The sequence below is a fragment of the Vulpes lagopus genome, chromosome 23 (genome assembly GCF_018345385.1).
Source record: "Vulpes lagopus strain Blue_001 chromosome 23, ASM1834538v1, whole genome shotgun sequence".
NCBI classification, from domain to species: Eukaryota; Metazoa; Chordata; class Mammalia; order Carnivora; family Canidae; genus Vulpes; species Vulpes lagopus.
The window spans coordinates 53,376,346-53,401,048 of record NC_054846.1 but is presented as its reverse complement, the minus strand read 5'-3'; the positions used below and the strand labels follow the sequence as shown (position 1 = coordinate 53,401,048).

General features: G+C 37.0%; 1 protein-coding gene across 3 annotated transcripts in view; it reads left to right on the top strand.

Annotated features, from left to right (window-relative positions):
- Window positions 1–24,703, top strand: part of FAF1 (Fas associated factor 1) — a 470,490-nt gene that overhangs the window by 349,045 nt on the left and 96,742 nt on the right. The window lies entirely within an intron of this gene.

The window sequence follows — 24,703 nt, the reverse complement described above, 5'->3', positions numbered from 1 at the left end:
TATTTTTTAGCTCACTGAATTTTTGCTGATCATTTAGACTTTGTTTTATGTAATCTAAACCTGAAAAGAAAGATGATGCTTCCCTTTATTGTGAAGCAAAAGAATGTTGAAGCAATTTTTTCATCTAATACTTCATTTCTTTAAGCAAATGGTTAGGAAATTTCACAGGATGACTTCGTTCTGCCTTGGAAATGTTCCCTGTTATACATAAATAAAGAACCTTTAGCACCTGTATTTGTTTAAATTAAATCAGGTTATTATTCACACTCAGTTAAAGGTGATGAAAAGCAGTGCCAAAAACAGATAAAAATGCAGCATCGAAGGTCTTTCATGAGGCAAAATACATAGACTGGAGACTTGGCTAAATCTTTCGCCATTCACTGGCAGTAAGGAATCTCCTCCTTTCCTTTTATCCACAACTTGATGGAGAAGGAAACACTATTTCTAAACCATCTGTAGTGGCTAAGTTCAGCAGGCTACCTGCTGTTATTTTGTTCTTTCCTCCATTTAATTCCTTAGTTCCTTTTATTTTACAATGACAAAAAATTGCAGTGTAGTTTCTTTTGAAAAATAGTGTTTGAGGGTTTTTTTTTTATGACTGGCAATCAACAGCCATGTAATTGCTTTGTTATGTTTTACTAAAGAAGTCTGTTAAGTAGCACAACTTTGATACACTAGTAATAAGAGTTTGCAGGTTACAGAGACACCTGTGGTGACCAAAGCGACAGAAGCTGCTTATTAGAAAGAGCCAGTACAGCTGTGTCCTATTAACTCCTTATGACACTTTTTTTAAAACACAAAATAAAGGCCTTGTTTAAGGCTTTAAGAGCTATTCCTCAATGGATTGCAGGACTGACTATGAGGTATGATAGGCTATTTTAATCTGCATTTACAAAAATATGGCTTCTCATTATTATTATTACATTCATGAAAATGAAAAGAAATTAAAGACTGAAAATAGAAACATCTAGGAATTTGCTTTAATAAATATTTATAGGAACAAGAAACAGCACCAAGGTGAGAAAGAGAATGTTACGATTTCTGGAATTTAAGATACTTGGCAATCCTTCCTCAAAATCGAATTCTACCCATATTACAAATTAAAAACTATTTTAAGTTAAGGTATTACAATTCTTTCTATGAAGCAACAGAATTATGTAGATGGTTTTCATGTACAGCTCATTATTATTGTTAAAGCAAATGGAAAAGTACACATTTTACATACACAAGATAAAAATTCATTGGAATGGGATATTCCTAAAAAAGAGTAAAAGTGGATTTCCTTTTGATATGTTAAACTGTAAGAAAATTTTAATAAATTAGGCTGATTTATTGTCCAAAAAAGGATTAGCTTAGCAACAATTTTCTGGCCACTCATCATAGATTCATCTAAATATATTGTCTAATTGAGTTTCTTTGTGATCTTATTTAGATTTTTTTAGCAGCACATTTTATCCAAAGGTGTTTGTCATAAAAATTTACTGCATTATCCATTTGATGCTATTAACACTAAGTAACAAAACCTCAAACTTTCGCTCTCAATTCAGTAGAAGATTGCTGCACTAATATTTATTGGTCAGTGAGCTATATTTCAAAAGTTGCTGTGCCATCATTTGCATATTACCAGAGAGTTAAATATGACAGATTAATATGTGAAAATATAAAAGAGATTTCTAGGCATCACCAACAAGATTATTGCTGTGGGTTTCCTTTTAATTGTGATTTTCTTATGGCAAATGTAAAAGTTTGGAAATAAATTCCTGGTGGATGGCTTGTCTGGTCCCATTATCTGGCTCTTCTAGTTCATACTGATCAACCAGTCTTAAAAATCCTGAGCCTGTAAGCTGGTTAGTCGGGGTGACTCCTTAGTGGTTTTCTGGGACTACCCCCTGACATGATAGCTGGGAACATTGGTACCCAAGATGGGGAGGAACTTGCCAGGCAAATTTGCTTTTGCTTCAGAAACACTCTGTTAAACCTACAGAAACATTAGTCCTCTTCAGTTTACTGTGAATCTCACATATAGAAGATAAGTGAAGGATACTGAACTTAAGTGAGTGCTTTGGTAAAGTTATCAGAATGTGAAGGTCAATTGTGGTTATAAGGTTAAATTTCCTGATCTGACAGATGTCTATAGAATGTCACTGTTGTACACTGTGATGTTGATATGGATTTCCCACCTCTGAAGTGATTCTAATAACTTTCTAAGTTGAATACTTAAGTTGACCAGACTATATATAATGGATTATGGTGGAGAAAGACAATCATCATATGGTTTCACTCATATGTGGAATATGAGAAATAATGAAAGGGAGGTAAAGGAGGGAAACTGAGTGGGGAAAAATTAGAGAGGAAGACAAACCACAAGAGACTCCTAACTCTGGGAAACAAAGGGTTGCAGAAGGGGAGGGTGTGGGGGGATGGGGTAACTGAGTGATGGGCACTGAGGAGGGCACTTGATGTGATGAGCACTGGGTGTTATACTATATGTTGGCAGATTGAATTTAAATTAAAAATATTTTGGGGATCCCTGGGTGGCGCAGCGGTTTGACACCTGCCTTTGGCCCAGGGCGCTATCCTGGAGACCCGGGATCGAACCCCACGTCGGGCTCCTGGTGCATGGAGCCTGCTTCTCCCTCTGCCTATGTCTCTGCCTCTCTCTCTCTCTCACTGTGTGCCTATCATAAAATATATATTTTTTTTTTTTTAAGTATTAGAACAAAAAAATAAAATGGGTTAGAATAATTTCTTGGAACATTCCAAATATGAATTAGGACATCAGATTTTAGCAGTAATGATTAGGTACCTATCTTCTCCCTCACTAAATTGTGGTCTTCTGGAAAGGCTTATTCATGTTATTTGTCTCATTCAATAAAGCACTTTAAATTTGCAAAATGCTAGAAGAAAGAAAATAAGCATTTGGTAAATGAATGTATGGATCCAATTCCACCAAAGAATGTGTTTATAATCTCAGTATTATACATCCAAATGGAGGTTTCTTTCCTGTAAAACTCTGTACAGTCTTGTTGGCCACCATGTCTGATTGGAATTCAGGTCCATTCTTTCTTAAAGCAGTAGGCAGTAGCCCTCGTTAGTCTTAAGAAGTGCTAGAAGGTATAATTTCCTAAATATTCATCTGAACAATGACTCTGAAAGAAACAGTAGGATATACTTGTAAATGAAAAAGCTAAAAACAGATAATAGTAAACAAGGATCCTACAAATCACTTCTGAAAGTGCCTAAAAGAGTATCTTAAATGTATATTTCCTTCATGTTTATTCATTGAGTAAACATTTACTGAATATTTCATATGAACCAGGAATGCTGCTTTGCACTGAGGATGAGAAGATGAAAAAGATACAGTACTTAATGTTCAAAATACTCATAGTCTAGTAGGAAGACAGACATAGAGCTAATATGTAATATGTAATATGAAGTACGTGCAGGGTGCTTTGGGAGTACAGATGAAATTCATAGGGAATTACTCTACCTGGGTGGGCCAAGGAAGGACTTGAAAGAAATGACACATGGAAAAATGAAATTAGAAGTTTTGCTTTTTTTTTTTTTAGAGAGATTTTTATATTCACAGCATTCCTAGTTGCAGATATTTTCTATTTTTATAAAAGAATATTGGTTTTTAAACCTCATACTTAGAAATGAAGGATCAGTGGTTTACATAATTGTGGAGGAGAGAAAAAAAATAGAAGGATCTGGTCTGAACCAGGTTGAGGAGTCAGGTCAACCAGTAGGGATGGACAGATCTCAAGTTGTTTTGTTAATGATTCATCCCAGTATTGGCATATGCTTACAGGCAGACAATGGAGCAGAGATCAAATACTCTTTTGGATCCAGAAACGTGTTGAAAACTATCATGGATTTAAGTAATACAGTAAAAATATATTTAAGGACAATATATTTCTAGTGAATAAATGCTTATGTTATAAAAGAATAATTTATTAAAATTCAGGACAGGTATCACCTCTAGGAAGCTTTGCCTTTGTCCATCATCGTCTTGCCTCTCAGTCTGAGGGGAAAATGCCCTCTCTTTGCACTCCCATAATGTCCATAGACTAACTTGTATTGATGGAACTCATTATGCTATATGGTTATTGTCTGTCTCCCTATTAGGTTGTCAGCTCCCTAAAGGAGCTATGTCTGTAATCTCAGTGTATTACACAGTGCCTTTGAAAAAGTCAGTGTTGGGATCCCTGGGTGGCGCAGCGGTTTGGCGCCTGCCTTTGGCCCAGGGCGCGATCCTGGAGACCCGGGATCGAATCCCATGTCAGGCTCCCGGTGCATGGAGCCTGCTTCTCCCTCTGCCTGTGTCTCTGCCTCTCTCTCTCTCTCTCTCTCTCTCTCTCTCTGTGTAACTATCATAAATAAATAAATAATAAAAAAAAAGAAAAAGTCAGTGTTATATTAATAAATAATCTCTACTAGTCTTACTAATAATGAGGGTGACGACCTTGGGTAGTGGAAAGAGCATGGAAATGCTGCTGTAGGAGTTCCCTGGGTGGCTCAGTGGTTGAACGCCTGCCTTCAGCTCAGGGCATGATCCTGGGGCCCTGGGATCGAGTCCCACATCAGGCTCCCTCATGGAGCCTGCTTCTCTCTCTGCCTGTGTCTCTGCCTCTCTCTCTCTCTCTCATGAATAAATAATAAAAATCTTAAAAAAAAAAAAAAAGGAAATGTTGCTGTACTGTAAATGTGTGATCTTCCCCCATACCCATTAATAGGATTGATCAAGCAGAAGCCTTCATTTTCCTTATAAAGTGAACAATGTCCAGACCAGGTACTCTGTCTTCTGTTGGACCTGGAGCACTTTAGAATATTGTTGCCTGTGCTATGGTGATGGTGCTGATTAAAGGAAACATGTCCATTAGACCAGCGTGCTAGCCTGGCTACATGATGAGATATGCCAAAGAGCCAGGCAAGTTCCATTTGGGCACCATTTGAATTAAATATAGACAGTACTATATAAAGCACTAGCATAATAAGCATTAATTTGCTTCCCTCTTTTAGAGTTATTTGCACATCTTTGGTTGCATGGAACATCGGCACTTGAGTGCCCTTGGTGTGAAGCTGTGAGTTTGGGCTGTAGTTGCTTCATCAAGCAAAGCTACATAACACGTGGCACAGTAAACCACCAATATTAACCAATAATAAGTGGATTAATGGATATCTCTTGTTCTGACCAGGAGGACCCACAAGGCAAATATCTCCAGCTGGTATAGGTACTGGCTTAGATGATATAATTCTAAAAAACTTAAACATTGAATTTGACTAGGATAGTGCCAACTGAGGTCATCAGCCAGCTGTAAGCTGTTTATATGTACGTTTCTGAGGTGCAATGCTTAGCACATGCTACAGAGTATTAAAAGCGTGCATGCTACAAAGTATTAAATTGGACACTGCCCACTATTTCTAAGTAGTGTTCTGAGTAGCTGCAGTTACCTGGGAATTGCTGACAATTACACAGGTTGCACATGTAACATATACAGAATATTGTATTAAATTTTTCCTCTGCAGTTAGTACCAATGTTCACAGAATTCTATTGCCTGTTAATACTAGCTTTTGAACTTAATGCCCCTGGGTGCAGTATTTCAGATCACTGTAAACTTCTGCTGCTATGCTGACAGGTACTTGTTAGCCTTAATATTCAAGTGATAGTTTTCCACATTACTTAATCTTTGGCAAGAGTTAATTGACTTAAAGCTCTTATTATCAGTAGGCTGTCTTCACCTGCACTTTCCATCTCAGTAATTAGCCATATTCACAGTGGCATACCCTTAATTCCAAACTACTCAGTGCTTCATGCCTGGCTGAAGCCTAGATGACCATGTTACTCTAACCCTACCCCTCCGTTTGATCCAGCAAATATAGCCCAGGTGTGGGGTCTGGGTGGGATACACAAGGAGTGTTAATTTCCAGCTGCTTCCCTCAGAGCAGATAGGGATTCTGCAGAAGTAGCTGGGAAAACAGATGGACATGTTGTGGTCGGGGAACCAAGACTTCATAAGAGCCTTCATGCCAGATTTCCATATAATTTTCCCCAATCTGTTTTATTCCCTTTGTGCTACGTTTTCCTTCCAGTACTTTTAAAGGAAATGTATTGCCATCCTAAACATCCCAGGTCAAGGGCTTAATTAATGCTTTAAAATAAAGGTTCCAAAACACCAGGAGAGTTTGTCATTTTCTCCCTGGTTTGTTTTGTGAAGAGGGAGGAGAGAAGGTGAGGAGGAACCCCTCCTGTTCCATGATTACATCCTACCCACTCATTTTCTCCTTTTCTCCTCTGCTTTTGATTTTTAGTGGCGGTCTTAACAGAATGTCAAGATCAATTTGCAGCCTGGTTTAACTCAAGGTTTGCGTTCTGCCAGCAGCAATTGTCCCTGCAAACAATGCCGTGTGTTCTTGTAACTTCAGAAGCTTTTAGAAGGATCATGGCAAGGGCAGCATCTAATGACTTTATTAGTGTAGGGTTTCAAAATGGGCTCAGTAATTGTTCATATCTCTTTGTCAGCAAGTCATAATTACTGCTCAGCATTGTCCAAGGGTGCACTTGTGAATAGTTCTCTAACAGTACTGAAAGGAAGGGAAAAAGAGGAAGATAAAAGGTGATGGCCTCTCATGATTGAGAACCAGCCAGTTTGTGTATAGATGATGGCTAAACAGTTTATAATACTTCACTCTTTTTAAAATAGAAGATTATCCTTTTAAAAATGTTCTTTTTGGGTATTTTTAAATGACTACTTTGGAAACCTTTTTTACCGATTTGGATACTTCCCACAGTACTACCTTGTACTACAATCGTAACAACCTGGTGGCATTATATCTGAATCAAGCTGTATATTTTTCCATGACATTAATCTAATTATTGCTATTAAGGAAATGTGCATTTAACTCAGATAACAGTTTTCTATGTGTTTTCACAGTCTGTGTGAAAACTATTTTAGAAAAGAACAATACAAAGGTGATAACTGTTGGCAAGACAGTCCAAAAGAACAACATTGTAAGTTTTTTAAAAATCTTATTTTTCTCATGCACTAAATCTTTCTTGTTACTCTCATGGTGTTCTCTTTGGCCTTTCTGCTAAATCCTTTGTGTTTTGAATATTTGAAGTATCTTGATTGTAAGAGTCACAGAATTAAAAGAATCATTGCATTTTCAAGAACTCCAAGTTTCAGCTTAATGCCAAGCCTTTGTGCTCTGATGCCAAATTCTTTCCTGTTCTGTGACTCTCAACTCATATACGGTTCTGTGCAAATATTCACTCCCAGTAGTTGGTTATCCTAGTATTTTAGAGTATACAGATTCAAGTAAATATGACTGCCAGAAGTAAAATACCTCTGTTTATATAGTGTTTATATAGAATAAAAAAACATGAGATGTCTAATGAAACAAATTCTAAAAAATAAGACATCTCCAAAATGAAATACCGGATTTAAGTAATATACCTCATTATCGCTTTTGCCTTTCGTCTTGCCTGAAATTGAAAAGATTTCAAGAGATTTATTTATTTTAACTGCTTTGTTAGTATTAATAATTTTTATATTTCTTGTTGTTTCTGAAGACTTTTTACTAATCATGTCATCTATTCCACTTAAATCAGTAGCACAGTTCTCATCTTCCATAAATACTGATAGTAATACACTCAGAAAAATTATAAAAGAAACGTGTTAGTTCAGTTGTATAAAACCAGCTCTGGAAACTAGTTCCTCTGACATTTTTCCAGTATTTGCCTGTCAGTCTACATAGATACTCCAAAGGGGTTTTGGTGCCCAATTTTCTTAATGATCTATTGGCTAAATGTGCCACCAAAAAATTGAAAAAGGAAATAACTATTAGTCTGGAACTGGGGAGTCAGATGGAATCCTGTTTCCTATGTGTTTGGGTAATTTATTAGGAAATATTTGGTATCCTTTCCTCAAACATGTTTTGTGTCTCTGAACTTGATTGCATTATAGTAATAGAGAAAAGTGACAAAATAGTTTTATATTATTAATCTTAGGGATTTCAGTAAAAAGCCTTCTGTTAATTTGTCTTCTATTGGCTCAGTCTGTAGCCACAGCAAGAATTTCAAGAATCATCCTAAACAGTCTCCTTCTGTGTATCTTTTCCTCAACACATGATCAGCCAAGAAAGTCCTCTTTAATGTTCTTTTTTATACATCTCAACTAAGGAAAGAATGAAGTAAGTTTATATGAAAAATAAAAAGCTTTGATTGCTGTATCTCGATCTCTAAAATTCTCTTTCTGATGACTTGGACACAATTGTTTTCAATAGAAAAATGAGAAGTCAGCAAGATTTCATTTTTAAACTAAATGTTAGTAAAGTATGTAAGTAGATTATAGCATACTGCCCTTACCAGTGTGTGATGATTTAGTCAGAGTGGCATTAGTGGAGTGTAGCTAAGAAGCCACAATCATTTTCTGCCTCTTTCACCAATAAAGATAACTTCCTTACCCTTAGAACTGTTCTCCAAGCTCATGCCATTTTTGACAGGAGCTTCTACTGAGAGAGTATCAGTAGCTAAGAACAAGCCTATCATTACTGCTCTTTAAAAATTAAACCACAGGGCAGCTGGGTGGCTCAAGCCAGTTGGGCGTCTGCCTTCGGCTCAGGACCCTGGGATCAAGCACCATGTTGGGCTCCCTGCTTACTGCTTAGCACAGAGCCTGCTTCTCCCTCTCCCTCTCCCTCTGCCTGCCACTCCCCCTGCTTGTACTCACTCTCTGTCAAATAGATAAAGAAAATCTTTAAAAAATAAAAATTAAGAAAAATTTAAAATCAAAATACATAATAACTACAACCATTAAAGTATCTACAATATGCCCAACTCTATATACGAACTCATTTAATCCTCACTGTATATACATTACCTCATTTAACTACAGTAATTCTGCATGGTAAATAGCAAAGGTCCAATACCACATGTGTGGAAACTATTTTTGGCTCAGTGAAGTTCTGTAATTTACTCAAGGTCATGTAAATGGTTATACTAGAGGTAAATCCCAGATCAACCTATGCTTTTCTGCTTCATAATGCTTCTTATCCCATGACCTTGTCAGACTGGATTATTTAACAATAAAAATGTACTGAATAACTGTGTGCAAAGCCTTGTGGGGTTACAAGAGAAATATAACACATGGACCTTTTACTCAAGGAACAAATAAACAAGGGATTCACCAAATCTTAGAGTTGCAGGTTAGAGGTATTCTCAACATCCAGTTTTTAGCCATGCAGGCATTTGTCCTCATAATGTGTTTACCTGATGTTACTACAGTTGCTACCTGAATACTAACAGGGACAAAGAAATTAACACTTCAAAAGATAGTATATTTTTGAGCTACTCTAAAAGCTAGAAAAGGTATTTGCTACAGTGCTTCTTCCCCTAGGGGGCTTCTGCAACTTTCTCCCTTTTGGTTCTAGTTTTGAATTAATAAGCCTAGTTTGGGAATTAATAAACCTAACTTCACTTCTGCATTACGGTCCTTTCTCAGTTTAACCACAGCTTTCTTGTTTGCCCTATTTTTCTTGCCTTTCCTTACAAAGTATGTTTATTTCCATTGTTCCTTATATGCTAGGATATCTAGACCCAGCCCATTCTAAAGGTGCCCAAAATCAAGAATATTGCTCCAGAGCAGGTTTATCTCATGCTATGCTCAATTCTATTCTGTAATTGTATTATTGACTCCTACTCAACTGAGGTAGTCAACTAAAACCCGCTACCAGTTTTTCAGAGATGAGGCTGCTGAGAATCGGCTGGGTTGTTACTAAACTAGATCTCTACCATTCTGTACTAATGCAGTTGACTGATAGTATCTTTTGAAGTTCAGATTCTATTAACTCTCCCAAGAGTTATCACTCATAAATGATGTTGTAACTCCTAACATTTCTACTGTTATCATTCTTGATAATCTTTTCTGTACCTAGAAATATCTAACTCTAGAAATTTTTTTTCTTATTTATTATACTTAGATGTGGTCATCAAGAGAAACTTTATCACCTCAAATATTTTTATTTCAAGCACCTGATCAACACTTCCTATCCCTATCTTACTTGCTTATAAACCTTATATATAAGGTGTGTGTATGTATGTATGTATATATATATATATATATATATATATATATATATATATATATCATTGTGCCCTCTAATCTCTTGACCCTACCACTTTACATCGTGTACCCTCTTCTGTCTCCAATCTCATTTCTCTCTTTGTCCTATTTAGATTTCAAAGTCCATCATTATCACTTCCTTGGAATATCTTAAATTCCGTCACTTCTGTCTTCCTCCCTTGCACTTAGTTTTTTGAACCCAACTATTCACCTTCTCTATGCTTATGCCCTTGCATTTGAACACTGCTGGAAACACTCACACTAATATTTTTCCTAAGTAAACACAACTTCAAGCAAGTACACAATAATACTGAGCAAGCCTACTGTGATTCTCTAGTTTTTCTTTCTCCAGATAAGATGGCTATTTCATACTACTACTCTTTCATTAAACATCTCATGTCCCTCACTTCTCCCTTTCCCAGCTATCCTCACTAGCTGAGAAAACAGAAGTCATTTGATAGAAGTGACTCTTAATTTTCTTTCTTCTGGTCTCAGTGTTAAATATCTACTCCTCAAAAAGGCCTATTAAAACTTTAGAGAAAGCTTCTTCACCATCATTCTCTTTCATAGAACTCTCTTAGAACTTTTCATAATAAGTCATTACTTTCGATTATTAAAATTTTGCTTGCTAATTCTTACACTAGAACATAGGATTCCTAAAGGCAAAAATACATCAATCTTCCTAGCTTTGTTTCTTACTGCAATTCTCAGTAACTACTTGTTGGATAATATAAAAATGCAGAATAGCATAATGGTTAAGTTTGAATTAATTTGGATTTATCAAACTAGGATTGGAATTTTAGCTATGCCAGTAGGCCACCATAGTGACATTGGGCAAGTTGCTTAACTCCTCTAAGTTGCAGTTTCTGTATTGGAACATGGAGATTAAAAACAACATCCCTTAGAGTTGTTAGAAATAAGTGGGATAATTGATTTTTGAAAAGTCTGGCACACAGTAAGTGCTTAGTGCATTTTATCTATATATGTATATTTGATTTCTTTATCTCAGATGTTTATGAAAATGTTGACAAAGCCAAATGGTAAGCTGTTTGAGACTGCTGTCAGTTTGGAAGTGGTCTATGGGTTCAGTTTTTCAGTGACAGAGAATTTATCCAACTTAGCCTGCATTTCTGAATCTTACCCTGAAGTAAGGATACTTTAAGACACTTTGTCACTTCTTAGTCAAGTTCAGATAGTTGAAGCTTAAAGAGTGTTAGTGAGTTCTCAACCTGGTAACCTCGTAGTTAGGCTTATTGTGTTCTTAATAACCCATGTTGACTCCTAGTCATCACTACGGTATTCTAAGTATTCATAAGCCATTTGTCTAAGTGACTTTTCTAGCTTTTGTAGAGGACTGAGGTCAAGTTTACTGATCTGTACTTTTTAAAACTTATGGTATTTACTTATCTTTAGGGATGCAGATTCCTCAGATGATAGTCATTTTATCATCATTCATTCTAGCTTTTTACTGACCCATTTATTCTACAACCTGTCCATTTCTTTGTCCAGTAACATATCTATCCATTAAACATTTATAAACTCCTGGGTTGACTCAAGTTTTGTACCTAAACACCAATTTCAGCTCTATAATTCTGACAGCTTAAGAGAAAAAGGAAATGTGATAGGCATATCCTCATTTATTCATCTATCCATCCAATATATATTTATTGAGTTTCTACTATGTGTCAGATACTATACCCTAGAGCTTACAGTTTACCATTTATAGTTCTTATCAACTAATAAAAAAAATTTAACAGTTCATCTCAAGATTTCCTGGCACTGAATTCAAGAGAGAGATTTTTTTGCATGATTATCTGAGTCATTTAAGACATAAAATAATTATTTTCTATTGTTTTGCATATGACAGATTATTTTAAATTTAAATAGATGTTTCTTATATTAATCCTCTGTAAAAGCAGAGGGCTTTGTATTAAATATCTTTTTTCAGTAATGGTAATTTTTTTAGGGAACTTAGGTGATATGGTCCTTAAATATTCCTTTTTGATGATCTTATTCATAGCCAGTATAGAACTTATATAGGAAAATCCTATGTAGCCAACCTATCCATTCAACTCTCTTTGTCAGACATCAGCTATCTCAAGTGAGTCTTTGTCAAGTACTGGATTGTAATTGTATCTTATTTGGAAGCTTTAATGGGTGACTGAAATGCTAATATATTGGACTGTTGGTCATTTATCTTTTATTTTCCTGCTGTTTATGAGATTTCTGCTTATACTCTCCCAATTTTTTTTATCCCTTAGGATGGAGGTGGATGGGAAGATGGGTTAAATAGGTGATGGGGATTAAGGAGTGCACTTCTTGTGATGAGCATCAGATATTGTATGGAAGTATAGAATCACTATATAGTACACCTGAAACTAATATTACACTATACGTTAACTGGAATTTAAATAAAAGCTTTTTAAGAAATCAAATACATAAAGAAATTATGTATAAATGTCAATGGAGACTCTGTGATTTTATTATATAAAATAATTTTGAGCATCATTTATTTCAGAGTTGGTTGGCTTCTTTCGGAACATTGACAGTGGAGGAAAAATTCAGGGAACATGACAATATGAAAAAAAAATGTATCTTCAAATCTCTACCCTAGAATAAGGCATGATATTATGTTACAAGGATACTGATATATACTGTAGAAGTTATAAAGCAAAATAATACAATGCCAAGCATGGTGCTAAGCAAACTCCTTGTTTAGTGATGTGAGTCTGGACTGCTGTACTGTACTGCTGTTACAGTTTCTTTTACGAAACATTTTGCCAGGGAATCCCTGGGTGGCTCAGCGGTTTGGCGCCAGCCTTTGGCCCAGGGCACGATCCTGGAGTCCCGGGATCGAGTCCCACATCCGGCTCCCAGGCATGGAGCCTGCTTCTCCCTCCGCCTGTGTCTCTGCCTCTCTCTCTCTCTCTCTCTCTCTATGTCTATCACAAATAAATAAGTAAATCTGAGAAAGAAAGAAAGAAAAAAAGAAAGGAAAGAAAGGAAGAAAGAAAAAAAGAAAGAAAAGAAAAGAAAAAAAAGAAAAGAAAAGAAAGAGAAAGAAAAAGAAAGAAAGAGAAAGAAAGAAAGAAAAGAAAAGAAAGAGGGAGGGAGGGAGGAAGGAAGGAAGAGAAAAGAAACATTTTGCCATATCCTTAATTTTGGGGACCAGGGGAGTTGATTAAAGAAAAAAACTGATTTTGATTCTGAAGCATATAAAAGGGGAAAAAAAGAATATTAAGTAATCTTCAGACCAATTCTAAAAATAGGTATCATTATCTTCATTTTATATATGAGAAAGCTAAGGCTCAGAATAATTAAGTTATCCAAAGAAACAACTAGTAAGTGACAAAATTGGGCTTATTTGATGTCTAAGTCTGTTCTTCCTACAGAATTATGCTGCTTGCAATAATTACTATTTTTCTTAATATGTTAATTTTTTAAGATTTTATTTATTTGTTTGAGAGGGAGAATGGAGGAAGGGGTAGCAGGAGAGAAAGAATCTTAAGCAGACTACTCCACGCTGAGCATAGAGTCCAGTGCAGAACTTGATCCCACGACCCATGAGATCATGACCTGATCCAAAACCAAGAGTCTGGTGCTTAATGAGTTGAGAGCCACCGAGGTGCCCCTAATATGTTAATGTCTGAGTATTTTACACCTCTTCTAATGTCACATTTTCAGTCAGTGGGTGGTGACAGGATGAAATTATGTAAAAATTGTGGTATGCTCAGGAGGGAAGCTTCAAGTCATGAACTTGTGGACCAACACCTGCTTATTTTGAGGGTCCAAATGACCTATGGTGATAGAAGCACAGTGGAAGAGATCTTAGAGATCATGATAATTCACAGCATCTTAATTAAATTGATTTCAGAAGTTGTTGGAAGAGGAAAAGAAAAGTCATATGGTCAACATTGTTATAGTAGAGATAAAGGTGAATTGCTTATTCATGTAACAAATAAATTAGTCACTAGGTGCTAGGAATGCGGAGGTGAATAAGAGATGATTCCTCTCCTTCTAATAGCTGTCCAGGAATACCATCATGGAACACAAAATTCTCCCTGACTTCTAGGCCGCCATTCCATTCTCTGAACGTTCCAACACTTCACGTAAACCATTAAATCCAGACCCCACTTAAATACCAGATTATGTTTCCTATTTATGGGCCTTTATTTACCAAACCCAAAATATCCTTAGTATCTTAAAGACAGAAACCATATCTTATATTGTCTTATATTTAGTAGGCCCTCCTAAATATTGATTGATTGTTAAAGGCAAAACACAGGAGAAATATTATCTATCATTTAGCATACATTTGTTCTCTTAAACAACCCCTGGAAAATGAATATTCTCTTTACATTGCTAGAGGAGGAATTTTTACATTTGATAAGAGATTGGATTAGATATGTTCTGTTACTCCTCCCAACTAAGATTTATATGGGCTACTTAAAATAAATGAATATGTTCTTACGGGTGGTAAGAAAAAGAGAGCCGGTTATCTATTTATGATTATTGTCCTTACAAAAAATTAGTATAAATAATGACCCTACAGTCATTAAATTGTCAGTGCCTCAAAGCCTTTTCACTTGAGTGATTTGTAGGTGACAATAAGAAGATAAATTAAGAAGTTAATTGAAATTTTTAAACCCTGACTACTAATCAATTGAGACAAGTTAACAGTTTACTCTTACTGGGAAGTCTAATAAGTCTCAGACATGTGAGAGATGATTTTTAGATTAAATCTTCCCAAACTCTCACCTGTTTTCTTAAATTTGCCTTTAGTTTGGCTGTGTTCTAAACTTCATACAGTATTTGCATTTTCATGGAGAGACATTATACTATCCTTTTAGGAAATGATTGATACATATTGATAACACAAGTCAATAGTCATTAAATGATTCTACCTTTTTACCCTGTAATTCCACTGTACAGACTTTTTATCTTAAGGAAATACTTCAGGTTAGTTACCCCAGTATTATTTATAATGATGAAAAACTAGAAAGAAAAATCTAGCTGGAGGGGCACCTGGGTTGCTCAGTGGTTGAGCATCTGCCTTTGGCTCAGGTCATGATCCTGGGGTCCTGGAATCAAGTCCTGCACTGGACTCCCTGCAGGGAGCCTGCTTCTCCCTCTGCCTGTGTCTCTGCCTCTCTTTCTATGTCTCTCATGAATACATAAATAAAATCTTTAAAAATAAATAAATAAGAAAAATCTAGCTATAGGTGAATAGTTATGATTATAGTAACATATACATCTACTGAATGGAATATTATTCAAACACCTAAGTAACATGCCAGTTCATTACTATTGCATGGAAGGCTAAAAGATTATATTCATTTCTGCAGTGATTACCACAAAAAGGAAAAAATATATTTGAACAAAAGACTAATAAAGAAATAGACAAATGTAATTAACATTGTGTTAAAAGTTTATGGATTTGGGGACACCTGGGTGCTCAGTGATTGAGCATCTGCCTTTGGCTCAGGTGTCATGATCCTGGGGTCCTGAGATCGAGTTCCTCATCGGGCTCCCTTTGAGGAGCCTGCTTCTCCCTCTGCCTGTGTCTCTGCCTTTCTCTCTCTCTCTCTCTCTCTCTCTCTCTCTCTCTCTCTCTCTTTTTCTCATGAATAAATAAATAAAATCTTTAAAAAAAAAGAAAAGTTTATGGAATTGTGATACTCTATGTGGAAAATCCAAAAGACTCCACACCAAAATTGCTAGAACTCATAAAGGAATTCAACAAAGTGGTGGGATATAAAATGAATGCACAAAAGTCAGTTGCATTTCTCTACACTAACGAGACAGAAGAGAGAGAAATTAAGGAATCGATCCCATTTACAATTGCACCAAAATCCATATGATACCTAGGAATAAACCTAACCAAAGAGGTAAAGGATCTATATTCTGAAAGCTATAGAACACTAATGAAAGAAATTGAGGAAAACACAGAGATGGCAAAATATTCCATGCTCATGGATTGGAAGAACAAATATTGTTAAAATGTCTGTGCTTCCCAGGGCAATCTATACATTCAATGCAATCCCTATCAAAATACCATCAACAGTTTTCAGAGAGCTGGAACAAATAATCCTAAAATTTGTATGGAACCAGGGATGCCTGGGTGGCTCAGCAGTTGAGCATATTCCATCAGTTCAGGACATGATCCCTGCGTCCAGGATGGAGTCTACTTCTCCCTCTGCCTATGTCTCTGTGTCTCTCATAATAAATGAATAAAATCTTTAAAAAAAAATTTTTTGTATAGAACCAGAGAAGACTTCCAATAACCAAAGGAAAATTGAAAAAGAAAACCAAAACTGGTAGCATTATAATGCTAGACTTCGAGCTATATTACAGAGCTGGAATCATTAAGACAGTATAATACTGACACAAAAACAGGCACATGGATCAGTGGAACAGAATAGAGAACCCAGGGGCAGCCCGGGTGGTTCAGCAGTTTAGCGCCACCTTCGGCCTAGGGCATAATCCTGGAAACCCAAGATCGAGTCCCACATCGGGCTCCCTGCATGGAGAAAGTCTCTCTCTTTCTGTGTGTGTGTGTGTGTGTGTGTGTGTGTCGTAAATAAATAAATGAAATCTTAAAAAAAAAAAAAAATAGAGAACCCAGAAATGGACCCTCAACTCTGTGGGGAATTAATCTTTGACAAAGCGGGAAAGAATATCCAATGGGAAAAAGACAGTTTCTTTAACAAATGGTGTTGGGAAATTGGACAGACACATGCAGAAGAGTGAAACTAGACCATTTTTATACACCATACACAAAAATAGACTAAAAATGGATAAAAGATCCAGATGTAAGACAGCAATGCAACAAAATCTTAGAAGAGAACATAGGCAGCAACTGCTTTGACCTTGGCCGCAGCAACTTCTGGCTTGATACATCTCCAAAGGCAAGGGAAACAAAGGCAAAAATGAGCTATTGGGACTTCGGCAACATAGAAAGTTTTTGCACAGCAAAGGAAACAGCAAAATCAAAAGACAATCTACAGAATGGGAGAAGATGTTTGCAAATGTTTTATCAGATAAGGGTTAGTATCCAAGATTTATAAAGAACTTAATCAAACTCAACATTCAAAGAACAAATAATCCAGTCAAGAAATGGGCAGAAGACATAATGAACAGACATTTCTCTAAAGACATACAAATGACCAACAGACACATAAAATGTTCAGCATCACTCAGCATCAGGAAATAGAAATCAAAACCACAATGAGATACTACCTCACACTAGTTAAAATGGCTAAAATGAGTAAGTCAGGAAGCTGTTAACAAATATTGGCAAGGATGCAGTGAAAGGGAAACTCTCTTACAATGTTGGTGGGGTTGCAAATGGGTATAGCCACTCTGGAAAACAGTGTGGAGGTTCCTCAAAAAGTTAAAAATAAAGGTACCCTACGACCCAGCAATTGCACTACTAGGTATATACCCCAAAGATATAAATGTAGTGATCCATAAGGCCACCTGCTCCCCAGTGTTTATAGCAGCAATGTCCACAGTAGGCAAATATGGAAAGAGCCCAGATGCCCATTGGCAGATGAATGGATAAAGAAGACACACACACATACACACAATGGAATATTACTCAGCCATCAAAAAAATGAAACCTTGCCATTTGCAATGATGTGATGACACTAGAGGTCATTATGCTAAGTGAAATAAGTCAATCAGAGGAAGACAGTTATCAAATGAATCCACTCATGTTAATTTAAGAAACAAAACAGGAGCATAGAGGAAGGGGGGTGGAAATAGAGAGAGAGACAAACCATAAGAGGCTCTTAATCATTGGAAACAAACTGAGGGTTGCTGGAGGAGAGGGGGCAGGGGGATGGGGCATTAGGAAGGCACTGAATGTAATGAGCACTGGGTGTTATATGCAACCGATTAATCACTGAACTCTTCCTCTGAAACTAATAATATTGTATATATTAATTTTAATTTTAAAAAATGTTTATGGATATTACATGAAAATTTTCTTTATTTTTGAAAGGGACTTACTATCTTTCAAATTCGATATTTATTTCATGATTGGCTAATATATTCACATTAATCAAAACTCAAAAGGCATAAAAAGGTATGAAAAGAAAGTCTCATACTTACCCCCACCTCCTCAGAGGCACTATTATAAGTTTCTTATTTATTCATCCAGAGATTATTTTATATATAAACAAGCTAATATATACTTATTTTCCTCCATTTTACACAAATGGTAAACACTATTCAACACCCTGCTTTTCCACTACCGTCTGTTAAAGATATTCAGTATCAGTTCATAAAGAACTCTTTCTTTTTTATTTTTTATGATAGTCACAGAGAGAGGGGCAGAGACATGGCAGAGGGAGAAGCAGGCTCCATGCACCGGGAGCCCGATGTGGGATTTGATCCCACGTCTCCAGGATTGCACCCTGGGCCAAAGGCAGGTACCAAACCGCTGCGCCACCCAGGGATCCCTAAAGAACTCTTTCTATTTTGTGGCTTAATATTATTCCTTTAAGTGCCATAAGATACTATAATTTATTTAATAAGATCCTTCTATTGCAATTCTATAGTAACAGTACACAGATGATTACTCAAATGAAAATATATCTAGACTAAATTCCTAGACGCAGGAGTGCTAGGTTAAGAGTATGTGTGCATTCTTTAACAGATGAACAAGGTGGGGGCAGTGAGGGGGGACCATAAAACTGACTCTTAACTAGAGGACACACTGAGGGTTGGTGGAGAGGAGGTGGGAGAGAGATTTTTTTTTTTAAGATTGTTTATTTATCTATTCATGAGAGAGAGAGAGAGAGAGAGAGAGAGGCAGAGACACAGGCAGAGGAAGAAGCAGGCTCCATGCAGGAAGCCCGATGCAGGACTTGATCCCAGGACTCCAGGATCACACCTTGGGCTGAAGGCAGACACTCAACTGCTGAGCCACCCAGGCTTCCGTCCCTGGGGACAACTTCTAAAAGAACTGCATTCCAAGACAGATTACAAAAAAAGCCTTAGAAGGAAAGCAGTTCCGTGTCCTGAAAGCAGTGATTCTCAGTGTGGTCCATTAATCACACCAAAATCACCTGGTGTGGGTTGGCAACTTATTAAAACAGGCAGTTTCCTGTTCTGCTGAATCAGAATCTCAGAGGGATGAGGCTGAGGAACTTGCCTTTTAGAATAAACTCCCTAGGGGTGCCTGGGTGGTGCAGTTAGGTTAGCGACCAACTCTTGGATTCTGCTCTGGTCATGATCTCAGGGTAATGGGATCCAGCCCCATGTTGGACTCCGCACTCAGTGCAGAATCTGCTTCAAATTCTCTCTCCCTCTGCCTTTCCTGCTCATGTGCACTTGCTCTCTCGCACTCTCTCTCAAAATAAATAGATAAATGTTTAAAAAAATTCTTTTTAACTCCCTAGGTGACTCCTAAGCCATTAAAGCTTGAAGATCACTGCCTTTATAGTCAATGTCCCCTAGCTTAGTCCACATACCTTGTTTCCCTTACTCAGTTTGAATCAGACATAAGACTATTTCTAAAAAACAAAGCCACCCTCAAAGGACAAAAGGGTATGTGTCAGGGATGCTGAAGGTCATTCACAATGGGAATCCAGAAAGGAGCTGAACAACAGGATAGGCATTGCAGACTGGCAGAAATTATGTTGCATTAGGAGACAAAAATGCTCTGGTTGGTCTGATTTTGGTATGTTTGACAGTGCTAGTAACTTGACAAGTGTCACTTCACACATTAAAGAACCTTGGCTTTAATTTTCCTATTAAAGGGAAAAGAGGAGGAAAGGAGAATTGTGTTTTGGCTAGATAAGTAGATGATCTCAAGGGTCCTTTCTCTATCTTATGTTCTGGTTTTTCTACTGAGATTAAAAAAAAAAAAACCCGGGGCAGCCCGAGTGGCTCAGCGGTTTAGCGCCACTTTCAGCCCAGGGCTTGATCCTGGAGACCCAGGATCGAGTCCCACATCGGGCTCCCTGCATGGAGCCTGCTTCTCCCTTTGCCTGTGTCTCTTCCTCTCTATCTCTCTATCTCTTTCTCTCTCTCTCTCTCTCATGAATAAATAAGTAAAATCTTTAAAAAAAAAAAAAAAACCCTAGACACACAAATTAATATGTATAAGTAACGAGGATTATTATTATAGCAAAAACTGCTAGTTTGGTTTCTTCTAAAGGGAAGAGCCTTCTTAATTAAAAAAAAATTATTTCAGTTCTATATCTTTTTTTTTAATTTTTATTTATTTATTCATGAGAGAGAGAGAGAGAGAGGCAGAGACACAGGCAGAGGGAGAAGCAGGCTCCGTGCAGGGAGCCCGACGTGGGACTCCATCCTGGGTCTCCAAGGATCACACCTTGGGCTGAAGGCGTCGCTAAACTGCTGAGTCACTCGGGTTGCCCTATATCTTTTTTTTTACTTCATTTTTCTATTAAAGATGAGTAAGTTTGGAAAATAAGATTCTGGTTACATTTAGCTATATAATTGTATTGTGTCTCTAATATCCACTTCTAAGTAAAGTTTTGTAGTATCACACAGCTGCAGCACCATGTATTTTCTTATTTTCCAGATATTAATGATTGCCCTTTCATTCTCTAAAACAAAATAAAACCAGTGACTATTTTTTTTTTAATCAACAATTCTTAACTATGTAAAATATCTTTCAGTGTTGGCCCATAGATATAAGCTATAATTTTAATCCTGAGAATAGTTGTGATAAAAATCTTAAATGTCAGGGGATCCCTGGGTGGCCCAGCGGTTTAGCGCCTGCCTTTGGCCCAGGGCGTGATCCTGGAGTCCTGGGATCAAGTCCCATGTCAGGCTCCCAGGCATGGAGCCTGCTTCTCCCTCCTCCTGTGTTTCTGCCTCTCTCTATATATATGTCTATCATAAATAAATAAATCTTTAAAAAAAATCTTAAATGTCATTATGCAGTTAATAATAAAATAGGTACCATTGTTCAGGAAATACCATATTTTGAGCATAATTCTGAGTACTTTTAGTATCTTACAAGAATATGGGTTGGGGGGATCCCTGGGTGGCGCAGCGGTTTGGCGCCTGCCTTTGGCCCAGGGCGCGATCCTGGAGACCCGGGATCGAATCCCACATCAGGCTCCCGGTGCATGGAGCCTGCTTCTCCCTCTGCCTGTGTCTCTGCGCCTCTCTCTCTCTCTCTCTCTGTGACTATCATAAATAAAAAAATAAAAAAATAAAAAAAAAATTAAAAAAAAAAAAAAGAATATGGGTTGGGTTTTTTCTTTCTTTTTTTTTTAAGATTTTATTTACTTATTCATGAGAGACAGAGATTGGCAGAGATATAGGCAGAGGGAGAAGCAGGCTCCTCGCAAGGAGCCTGAGGCAGGACTCGATCTGGGACCACAAGATCATGCCCTGAGCCGAAGGCAGACTCTCAACCGCTGAACCACCCAGGTGCCCTGAGAATAAGGATTTTAAAGATAAGTGTCACGCCCATTTTACATGTGACACTTCTTTGGAGGTCATATTGAAGTGTAATAATTCAAGAAGCTTCACAGAAAAAAAAAAGAAGCAGCTTCACAGAGAGTCATTAGCAATTTTTGGCTTCTACTTTTTATTAGATATGCCTCCTTTTACATTACCTGGTATGCTATAGGTAATCAGTAAATGTTTGCAGAGTTTACCACTCCTTCTGTAATTTGCTATTTCTTTTAGTATATATATATTTTTAATTTTTATTTATTTATGATAGTCACACACAGAGAGAGAGAGAGGCAGAGACATAGGCAGAGGGAAAAGCAGGCTCCATGCACCGGGAGCCCGACGTGGGATTCGATCCCGGGTCTCCAGGATCGCGCCCTGGGCCAAAGGCAGGCACCAAACCGCTGCGCCACCCAGGGATCCCTAGTGTATATTTTATGTTGGAGTACAATTTAGTAAAAGTCAGTGACTCATTTAATTATGATTTTGAAAGAAACTAAACTATATCCTGTTTTGAATTAAAATGAGGTTACTTTTTCCCATATCTGATTTATTAGTAATCCTGGTTTCCATTAGCAAGATAGAAAAGATCTATACTTCAGAGACTAAAAACTTTACTAATGATTAATATATGCTAGCCATTAGATGTTCTGCTTTTTTTCTCTCCAAACTTTAGATTAAAAGATAAAATTGTATCTTTCTAATTTTAGATTTCTAATAACAATAATTGGTGAATATGCGCTACTAATTATATTTTGCTTCTTGAGCAAGGCAGAAGTTTGAGACTTCTCACTCACTAACCCCACTGCCACCAGCACCAAGCCCCCAGGGACAAATGAGTTGCTTTATTATACCTGATTTGTGATTAGCTGTTCTCTCTTCATTCTTTTTCTCAACCTTTCCTCCTTCCTCCATAACTCTCTTCCTCCACTTCATTTTACCCTGTCAGTAAGGGCATTTGTTCTTCATCTTTTCAAATCTATCACTTTAGCTTTTGGTTTTGGGGATTTATTTGTCAACTTATTCCCTCTCCTCAAATAGATATATGATGAATAGGTTGCTTCATTTATTTAAACTTTTATAATTAAAAAACAAAGCCATTTCTTCTTGCCACAGAAGAAGAAATGCTTGCCATTGCTTCCCCCTTTGGTTTTGAGATTGCAGGAATCCTGTTGCTACAGATACCATTTATCCCTTCATGACACCTAACTCTAATGAACACTATATGGAGTTAGGCTGACAAGTTTGCTGCTGCCATTAGATGCACCGGCACACTTCTATCTCTTTAAAAAAGAAGAAAATTCTGCTATTATGAGAACCACATTTTTTTTTTCTTGAAACAATTTATTTTTCCCTGGTCTGTTTTTGTGCTAGTGTTTTGAACTGGATTTTTGCAGTGTGCTGTGAATGGTAACTTTGTGCTGTGAATGATGTTGAGAGGAAGAAGCAGAGCCCCCCAGCCATGAGAAAGATTTAATATTTGTGTTTTGAAGTTCTTATAAATTGTAATGCAAGAACTGACAATTTGGAATTTTGTAATTTGGGGCTGTCCACTGGCCCTACAGGCTCTCAATGATTGTAATTTGAAAATCTCAAAGTAAACATGATTCAGATCTTAGATTAATTAGATTAATTAAAATTTTAACAAAGTCTCTCTTTGATTAGAACAAATCGTTAGTGAAGGCCCCTAGAAAGCATCAACTGGCTGCGGGATCCCTGTGTATTTCTCAACTACTTCCAAAACATTAGAATGAGTTGCCAATACCTGGTAGACAACTGATCACTTTGTTGTTTTTTTTTTTTTTTTTTTTTTTTTTTTTTTATGATAGTCACAGAGAGAGAGAGAGAGAGGCAGAGACACAGGCAGAGGGAGAAGCAGGCTCCATGCACCGGGAGCCGGATGTGGGATTCGATCCCGGGTCTCCAGGATCGCGCCCTGGGCCAAAGGCAGGCGCCAAACCGCTGCGCCACCCAGGGATCCCACTTTGTTGTTTTTTATAGTTAATTGAACAGCTAATGTGCTTTTGAAGGCTGTGTCTCTCTTGAATATATTTTGTAAAGTTTTGAAATGTTGTATATTAATTCAAACCCAATAAGATACCTATATTTTCATAATAATTTTCCCTTCTAACTCATTTTCATAAAAAGACTATTTGGAAAGTACACAATTTCCAGGCAAAATTATCTTGAAATTGAATTCTTTAAACCACAAAGCTAGCCAGCCTGCCTGCCTCTTTCTTTCTTTCCTTCCTTTTCTCTCTTTCCTTATTCCTGATTTCTTTCCTCCCTTCCTTTTTTTGGGGTATCCTGTTTAGGTAGTATTTAATATCACTTGTGAGACTACTGCTATGACAGACATCTACTGTGTGATACCGACTTAATCCATTGGTGTGAAAGCAACAAGGACTTATTTTCTCCTTTTTGTAGGGAATGACATTCCAACTGTTTTTTGACATGTTTACATTCAGAGGTTGCCAGTGATCAAATCAGGTCAGGACTGACTTCAAATATTTTAAAAAGCAGAAAGAAAAATGAGATCCTAACTTTCCATTGTCCTGATCTACGCATTCCTATTGATGAATTAAAGCTTATACGGGTGTGAAATTTGGTACCTGAGACTTAGGCTGCTTGAGCACCTTTTATCGCATAATAGTTCTGGAATGTGAAGATATGAATTTTCATGGGAGCAATGATATTTCATGGCCAACAATGGATTTCTTAGGGTCTTGTCATTTCAAATTGCCATGAGGTCTGGTTATTGCTGCTCTAAATGTAAATATGAAACGGCTTCCCGATGAACTTATTGCGATGGTGCTAACTTGTCTTGACACTCTTGCTGGCAGTTCTAGTGGCCCTTAACATGGTCTGCTTTCTATAGTCACAGCATGGGTTTTGTGGAGGATTCAGCCTAAATTTCTGGAATGAATTTCTATAGACAAGAGATATATTGGCTTTAAAAATTAAGAGGTTTGATTCTGTTTTGAATTTGGATATCAAATGAATATGAGCACATGACATTTTAATGCCGTTTGTCTTTTCAAATAGATTTACCTTCTAATGCATGTGACAACAGGATTTTGCTCATCAGCTAGAACATACATTTCAGAGGAGTTGTTACCTAAAATATTATCAT